Source organism: Octopus bimaculoides, chromosome 5 (assembly GCF_001194135.2).
Source record: "Octopus bimaculoides isolate UCB-OBI-ISO-001 chromosome 5, ASM119413v2, whole genome shotgun sequence".
Lineage (NCBI taxonomy): Eukaryota > Metazoa > Mollusca > Cephalopoda > Octopoda > Octopodidae > Octopus > Octopus bimaculoides.
Genome location: NC_068985.1, coordinates 74,879,772 through 74,889,603, shown reverse-complemented (window position 1 = coordinate 74,889,603; position 9,832 = coordinate 74,879,772).

Below are 9,832 nucleotides of genomic sequence, written 5' to 3'. Positions count from 1 at the left end.
TATAAATATATATATATATATATATATATACACACATATATATATATATATATATAAATATATATGCATGCATATACGTATCTATGCATATATGTGTGTGTGTGTGTGTTTGTGTCTGGGGACATAATTATCAATTAGATTCAGCACAACGTCAATGGATAGAAAATAGTTCTTAACTAAAAATAAACATAATAAAATTAAAGAAATGATTAACTTAGCAAATCAATGAAATATGTTCTGGAATGGAGGAACAAGGTAGATACGATCGTCTGAAAGCTTCGAAGACAGCGGCACAGTATGGCCGCAGTCTGACCACATTAAAAGAAAAAAGACTGAAAAGATATTATGTACGAAATCTCTTCCCGACAGCTTTGGTTTTGATTATAGTTCAAAAGAGAATGATACAAAACAGAATTCCAGTTCTCCAACTATTCAGGAAAATCTTTTATGTTATATTGTGTGCCAAATGCTAAAGTTTATTTTCTCTTCTAACTACGCAATTTCATAACATGCATATCTGATTTTTCCATTTCAAATGTTTATATGAAACGCCAGAGATATTGATGAAATTGTATTCTGATGACGAATATTAATTTTAGATTTGCTCATGTAGGAGAGAAATATAATAGCTGAATATAAATGTTCACAAACATTCTATATGTTTAAAGCTTCCCAGCGGGATGTAAGTCGGAGTTAAATTGTTGGATCTGAATTGAGACAGTTGAGGTGTGGTATTAAATAACTGAATTGGTATCCTGTCGTATCACCCAGACTATTAAGCTTCGAGCGGAGACGAAAATTTCAACAGTGGATTTTTCAGTCTTTCTGTAATGTAATTTGAAATGTCCACGCAGAGCGGATGAGCATGAAACAGCTACAATAAACGCAGTGCATAAGTAATTTCTAATATGTATGTATGCATGTATGTACGTATGTATGTGTGTATATATATGTCTGTCTATATATATATATATATATATATATATATATATAAAACTAAGAATATGTGTGTCTGTGTGTCTGTATGTGTGCATCGATAAAACTTCACACGATTTCTTTCAAATTAAATACGTAGCTTATTTAGGGTCCATGCAGTGGGATCGAAAAGTCATCCACTGGCATATACGCTTCTCTGAATACGGACCTGTATGATTACTTGAAGGGAAACTTCCCTAACTCGAGCCTTCCAAGTCCACCACCACACTCACAAGAGAAGACGAACTATATAAGAGGATCAAATGAACCCGAAAGGTGTATACAGAAGTAATATACTCCTATTACTATGTATTACGCAGGCCATCTGAACAGAAACACGCCGCACACTCATCAAATATGAAGAACAAGAATTCAAGACAGATGGACTATATATGGACGGAAACAAGTTAGCAAATGTTAGGAAGGATATCTTCAGAAATAAAAGAATCACAGATAGTGAAATAACCGCGATCAAGCATGCAATGAAAAATTACCTAAATATAAGACAGAAAGAAAATGAAGAACCAGACGAAGAGAGCAACTCTCCACAAGTCTCAGTTGAAAGACTGCCATCTGACAGAACGCGCAAACGGCTGGAAATATAAATTGTAATGAACCTGATAAAGGTAACAAGGGAAGTGGTAAAGAAACAATATTTGAAGACTACACACTCACTGATGAACAGAAAGTCCATGATAGAACTGAAGCAGAAAAAATCATGAATAATATGTATGTTAGAGAACCACATCATAAGCTCTCAAATATAATCCAAAATAGAAAATAAATTAAAATTGTAAACTATGTAACAAAGAAAATATACAAGAACTAAAACAAGATGTCACTGAATTAAATGAAATTATTTACACAGCTGCTAAAACAATCGAAACCAATAGTATACCTCTGAAAAAAAACCAAAGAAATACAAACCTGAGAAGAATTCCAAACTTGAAAATTAAAATTGCAAAAAGAGATTGAAATAAGGAGAGGTGAAATATGAATATTGAATGAACTAGTCTGTAGAAACGATGTAAAAGCCAGAAAAGGAAGAAAGATGAAGAGAAAACATAGATTCTCACCAAGAGAAGAACTGCTTTCAACAAAAGAAACACTGCAACAAAAAATCCAAGAAAAAGCTCAAAGAATACGACGATTTGAGAAAAGAAACAAAATTTAAAAGCAAAATAAGATATTCACAACCAATGCGAAAACATTTCACCGAGGAATAGATGAGAAAATAACCGTTGAATACACCACTGCCATGGAAGAAGTTGAGAACTTCTGGAAAATATCTGGAGTGATGGAAAGACATCCAATCAAAACGCAGACTAGATTAGATGCACAGTAGGATCCTACCAAAATCTTAGCAGAACAGGCATGGGAAGACATCACAATAACAGACCTAAAAATGACACTCACGAAGGCTCATAAATGGGAATCCCCTGCCAATGATAGGGTGCCAAATTTCTGGCTCGCCTCACTCCCGTGCACACACAAAAGTTAATCCAGTTCTTCAATGATATTATGAGAGATCCTACGAAAACACCTCATTGGTTAGCAAGAGGCATTACTTACCTACTCCCGAAGAATAATGAAACCAAACCTATCTACCACGTATACAACTTTTGTGTATTTTACTGGTACTAAATTAACATACAAATTTATGGAACAGAAAGATATTTTCCCCACTGAACAAAACGGATACCGACAAGGCTCATATGGATGCAAATACCAACTCTTAATCAATCGCATAATCCTTGAAAACTGTCATAACAAACGCAGAAATCACAGTTCTGCGTGGATTGGTTATAAAAAGGACTCCGACAGCATACCGCATTCATGGATTTTGTAATCGCTGGATATCTTCGAAATTTTTCCTGTGATTTCAAACTTCCTGAAGTACAGGATGTCAATGTGGAATACAAATCTCTAACTATACCACTCAAATGGAGTACTAACCACACAAATTATTAATATCAACTGCGGCATTTTCCAAGGTGACTCACATTCATCTTTAATTTTCTGCATTCCTCTAATACCTCTACAAGTGAACTTAACATAACAGAGTATGGATATAAAATTGGCGGCGAAAAAATAAACCCTCTCTTTTATATGAATAACTGAAAACTCTATGGGAAAGACGATAATGAACTTGAAGGATTACTACGTACTGTGACATCATTCAGTGATGACATGGAGATGGAATTTGGTCTTGATAAATGTGCCAAGGCCACTTTCCAGAAGGGAAATTGAAGACCTCACATTTTGTTGAGTTGGATGTTGAGACAGTCATAAGAGAACTCGAGTAGGAACAAACTTACGAATACCTCAGAATAAATGAGGGACCTGGCATGCAGCATGCAAGTATGAAAGAGAATATCAGGAAGGAGTGTATGAGGAGAATTCGAGCAGTCCTAAAATCAGAGTTTAATGCACGCAACAAGGTGTTAGCTATACATTCATTGGCAGTTCCGGTTGTTATTGACTGTTTCAATGTGTTGAACTGGAATACGAGAAGAATAAGGTAAATTTGACAGGAAAATCTATAGGCTATTGACTTGCAATAGGATGCACCACCCAAAGGCAGACACAGCTCTTCTTTACCTACCCAGAATTCAAAGTGGTCGAGGCGTGATCCAATTTGAAATCTCCTACAAAACCACCCCAGTTGGACTGGCGAAATATCTTGAAACCTCTAACGACTGGATGCTAAATCTCGTTGAAAACCATGAAAGACGTAAGAAAGACGTAAGTGCAGCAACTTTAGTTGCAAAGAAGTTTAAATCAATAGCAAGGCAAAATACATTTGAACGATTGGCTGATAGGTGGGAGCAAAAGCTTCTGCATGGCAAATATGTGTCCCGCAGCAAACAAGCTCATATTGACCAGAAGCACACCTATCAGTGGCTACGGAGTTCAGAGCTAAGAAAGTAAAGGCTTTATCTTAGCTGCACAATGTGATGAAAAACGGTGTAGACCCAAAGTGCCGATACTGTAACGATGGGATAAAAAAATGGACCACCTAATAACTGGATGTACGGTTAAGTTAGCACCAGTAGAGTAAAAATCAAGATATGACTGAGTTGGCCAATATCAACACTGGATAATGTGTTGGCATTATATAATCAAAACTGCTAGCAAAAATTACAAGCATCACCCTAAGGCTGTAAATGAGGGAGAAAATGTAACTATTATTTGGGACTTCCCAGTATGTACAGACCAGACCATAATAGCAAAAAATAAAAATAATAATGATAAATAAATAAATAAAAGACACAAAACTTTTTAAAAACAGATATTGTTGTGGAAGACCAAAACGATAAAGTCTGTTTATTGATTGACATGAGCATACCTTGTGACCATAATATCTCACCAAAAGAATTTGATAAGCTCAGGAAATATAAAGATTTGCTAATCGAAATCGAAAAGATGTGGCATCTCAATCCGGTTACAGTACGAATGATTGCAGGAGCACTTGGAAGGATCAAAAAAAGAACTGAAAGATTATTTAAGAATGATCCCTGGCTTATCATCCATACAAGATGTGCAAACAATTGCCTTAACTGGTACGTCACACATATTGAGAAGAGAGTTGCCGCTGTGAATTTACTTTCACTTTCCCTTTTATTTTATTTGTTTACTTTTCTTTCTGTCTTTCTTTCCCTTTTTCTCTGCCATATGATTGTGTAAATGGACAATTATGTGCTTATTTTAATGGTCTACCGATATCTGCAGCAAGTTTCACTACTCTAGGTGTCAGGCAGACACTCGGCAAGAAATGGAAACAATTGAACGATGATAATGAAAATACTACTACTACTACTACTACTACTACTACTACTACTACTACTACTACTAATAATAATAATAATAATAATAATAATAATAATAATAATAATGATAATAATAATAATAATCGATGAATGAAGCGGAAGACGGATTTTGCATTAGTCTTTATTCAGTACGACGATAGTTTCGACTCCACCCGCCACTGTCCTTCATGGGTGGTATGTTGGGCATCAAATTGTGTTGTATTGATCAGTGCAGTCGGGGTCTCATCAGGTAGATGCATACATAAAGTGGTGTCCCGCTAAATATGTTGAATTCTCGCAGTAATGTTGATTTCTGATCATCGTATCCAGAGCCAGCTACTGCTGTCTTTATATTAAAAATTCATTAGAAAATAATCGTAAATATAAAAGTATAAACTATATAATATATATAAGAAATGAATAAAAAGAAGGTAAGTTATGTTAAAGTAAGATTAGATTGCGTTCAGTTTGAAGAGAGGGAGACTAAACTTGCTAACACGAGTAGATGCGAAGGCTAATAGATATCCGCACACACACACAAAAACATACACACACACTCACACACACACACTCTCACCCTGACACACGCATGCCGTAAAATTCCACAATTCTACGACTTATCATAGGAAGATAGAGTCAGTAAGATTTGTCATCACGGTAACATTAAGATCAAATGATGGGATGTTAGAGTATTAAATCTTGCAGGACTGTTGCCGGGCGGTTATCTTGACAAGTGCTTGTTCACTGACCACAGCGTGGGCAGGGAGTTGTTTCAGAGACACACTCATACGTATACTTGCATACGGATGAGAGTGGACACAACGGAAATAAATGAACATAAATGCGAGAACTCAACATATTTAGCGGGACACCACTTTATGTATATACCTGATGGGATCCAGACTTCACTGATCCACTCAACACAGTTGGATGCACACAATTTCCACCCATGAACGACAGTCGCAGGTGGGATCGAAACTATCGTCGTGAATGAAGACTAATACCAATCCATCTTCCGCCTCGTTCATCGATTATTATTATTATTATTATTATTATTATTATTATTATTATTATTATTATTGAGTGAGAGAGAAGTGCATGCCATCAAAGTGACACTGGGATAAAAAATACGAAGCCCATTATACCCATCATGACTACCCGTCTGGTAAGGGTACATGCGCCACATGCATCACAACCATATGTGCGCGACCTCGCATGTGGGGCCTAGTTAGAATTTTCTTCAGGTCGAGTAGCCCATCCCGCTCAAGAGATCTCTGAATAAGGTTTGTTTAAGGATGTCGAACAACACACCCATGTTTCCAAAGGTGAATTATTCAAACCCCAAAGAAAATATTTCAACACATGGCTATGATGCTCCCACACTACTACTGCTCATGATCAGAGATGCACATATCGTCAGCCACCAAGGGACACGCTCAACTGGTTATGGTCAAACAACGGACAAGCAAATTTGACCTATTAAGCAGAATATTTGCTATAGCCCATCTTTTATACAAAGACAAAACAATGTACATGATAACATTTCCAATCAATTGTGGTCAGAAGCTATGAGAACCACTGCCTTGTACTGCATCCGGGCATTTATTATTATTATTATTATTGTTATTATTATTATTATCATTATTATTATTATTATTATCTCAACAAACACTGCGGAATTCTTGAAGGAGATTCAGCTGAAATATAACCTAACCGTAGATGACACCAGGTAACCCAAACTGTGAATGTGCTTTACTCAAAACTAATCGACACACATCCATTAGTCCCCAAAATTACATACATGCACGCGCGTGCACACACACGCACACACACACACACACATATATATGCATTATGTGTATATATATATATATATATGTGTATATATATATACATATATATATATATATATATATATACACACATATATATATATACTGCGCAGTGCACTTTCGCCTTAACGTCTGTCTTACTTTGTAAATTATGATCATCCAAAACGAATATAAGAGTTGAATAGAGATGGTGGAGGGTGCAATGCAGAAACGCTATGACTAATTAGTCTTATTCTCCCTTACAACCAAATTGAAATTTATTTTGTTGAAAGCTTTGAATATTGTGAGAGAATTCTGCAGAATGACAGATCAATATATGAGGGTAATAATGCACATTAGTGAATCTTATATCGTAGTAAACTCTAGGTGAGAATAATTTATTGTTGCATGCACAGCTTTTACACAAAGCGACGATATTAAAAATCATCATCTTGATTGTTATTCCAAAAATAGATATTAGTCTTGTGCTAGAAGAGTAGAATAGCACCTGTTGTTGTAGTATTATGCTGCGGTACACGACTAGCAATAAGCCAATAGAGATAGAAAAAGAAAACCTTCGTGTGCGGCTATGCTTATATGTGTGTTTATGTTTACTTCTATGTTGCCAGTAGGAAAACATCATTTCGCCAAACGATCAATGTAATCACTCGAAATACATACCTAGGAAAATACGTACAGGACTAACCTCAGTACTAGTTTACGCGATTGTGTAACAACCATTGAAGATAATGCTAACCATGGCCACATTTTGGATATACTAAAAAGTATATAACAGTTAGTAATAACTATACAAACGAACACTATCTCTTCTAAACAGATTTCTATTCGTGATGGAATATGTTTCTACAAGAATTCTGTTATTATGGGCGAGCTTTTTTGTTTTTTGTTTTTTTAGGCGGTGAGCTAGCAGAATTGTTAGCATGTCGGGCAAACGGCTTAGCAGTGTTTCGTCCGACTTTATATTTTGAGGTAAAATTCCGCGGTGATCAACTTTATCTTTCATCCTTTTAGTGGTTGATAAAATAAGTACCCGTTGAGTACGGGGGTTGATATAATCAACTTCGTACCTTCTCAAACTGCTGGCCTTGCGCCAAAATTTGAAACCGCTATTATGGGCTTTATTAGGTGAATCTACTATAAAATTTTGCGTATTCTCTTATTGGAAACTTTTCAAATTGCTTATTAGATATTTTCCATTTCAGAAGTTTATTTAAATTAGAAATGTTACTTACGTAGACGATCGCGATAACGAAAACGTTCTCGCATGACGAATATTCATTTTAGATCTTCCTCAGTAACGCTAAAGTATAATCAAATAAATCTAAATTATCACATACTTGATACATATTTAATCATTTCCACAAGGATCAAAATCAAAATTAACCTACTGGATATGAATTTAGAATGCAGACGTACGAATTTAAACAATCTTTCTAATATTGACTGGTGTTGCACTGTATCCCTCGATTCACAAATTTTTTCCTGTCTGTATCAATATTGAAAAACTCTGACCATTTTTCCTAATATATTCTAGGCAATGCATATTTGTCAAGCTTCATGAATGTGTGCCTATGGTGAGAGTGTTTGCGTTATATTTACTCATAGCAGCAAGATGGATTATATGACGCATTTCATTTATATTGCATGGAAACATATTTCGTCAGGGGGTTGATTAATATATTAACACACACACACAAACAGACGCACACAGACACCCACACGCGTGTGCACACACATACGCACATACACGCACACACAGATTCAGAAACAAAGAGCTTATCTAACAAATCTCACAAGTATAAGTACTGTACAGCATAGTGTCCAACAAAACTTTTGAAACATTTGCTTTAAAATATCAAGTTTCCGCGCAACCAAGTATACTAGTAATATTCCCAGAAGTATGAACGCAAATACTTTTCGTATAATCTAATTTGTGAACATTACAAAGACACACACGTTCATGAGTGTGTGTGTGTGTGTGTGTGTGCATATATATATATATATATATATATATATATATATATATATATATTCATGCAAGATATGTACATGTATACGTATATACATACATACATACATACAGACATACATACATACATATATACATACATACATACATACATACACACATGTGTGTGTGTAAACATACATTTCTATATATCATTACTCTGAGGCCGGAATTCGGTACGGTGTCACGTGATTAGTTGCAGGGAAAGGCAATGAACTAAAGCGAAAGAAGGAGCGAGAGGTGTTAATGACGTGAGATAAGGGGGAGGTAATATTTATTATGTTGTTAAAAAGTTAGTTGAAAGGAGCGATATACATTAAGAGAGTTAGAATTGCAATGTTTAACAGAGGGTTGGTGTTGTGGAGGTGAGGTTAAAGAAAGGCAGAGAAAGAGAGGAGGAGAGAGAGGGAGATAGAGACAGAGAGAGACAGACAGAGAAACAAAGTGTAGTGACATTATTGTCAGCCGATGCATTAAGCTGTCATGTGGTTAGTGGAAGTGGGAGGTGAAGAGAAAGTACCAGAGAGAAATGATAACGACTAGAAGAGGAGACTGACACGGTTAAAAGATTCATTTGAAGTAGGAGTTAGACAGAAAAAGACGGAGATATATGAAATGTTTAGCAGAGAGGAATTTTAAGCTTCATATATTATCGCGACTGAAAAAAAAAACATTTTAATATTAAAGATTTTGTCGTATATTGAACTGCTAATGAATATATAACAAATGCTGTATATTTCTTTAAATAATTAAAAAAAACAGCCAGTTATATGGCATGTATGAATTTTATGTGGTCTCGTCTGTAATTTGCTTATCCTTATATATAATGCGATTGCGATAAACGGGAACCGAATCGATTCGATGACACTCGCCGGCATTATTATTGTGCGCGAGTACTACTTGTTAATCTTAATTTACTGTTGAACATTTGATGTATCTGTGCTTTCAAGACACTTTGTTTTGCTGCCCTAAGGCAGTGCTTTCTCGCTTTTTTGAAGCGGCAAATGCTGAACATAAGTTCCTCAGATATAACATCGGCGGAAGAGGGGTTGTTGAGAAATATCAACAGTACGGACAGGAAAATAGGAGAAAAGTAGAATTTTGCAGCTGCGGCCGGCTGCACCAAGGAAAAATACGTTTTGAGAGGAGGGAGATGGAAAGGTGCAAGAAGATATGAAGAAGAGAGGGGCATGAAGTTAAGGTGACCC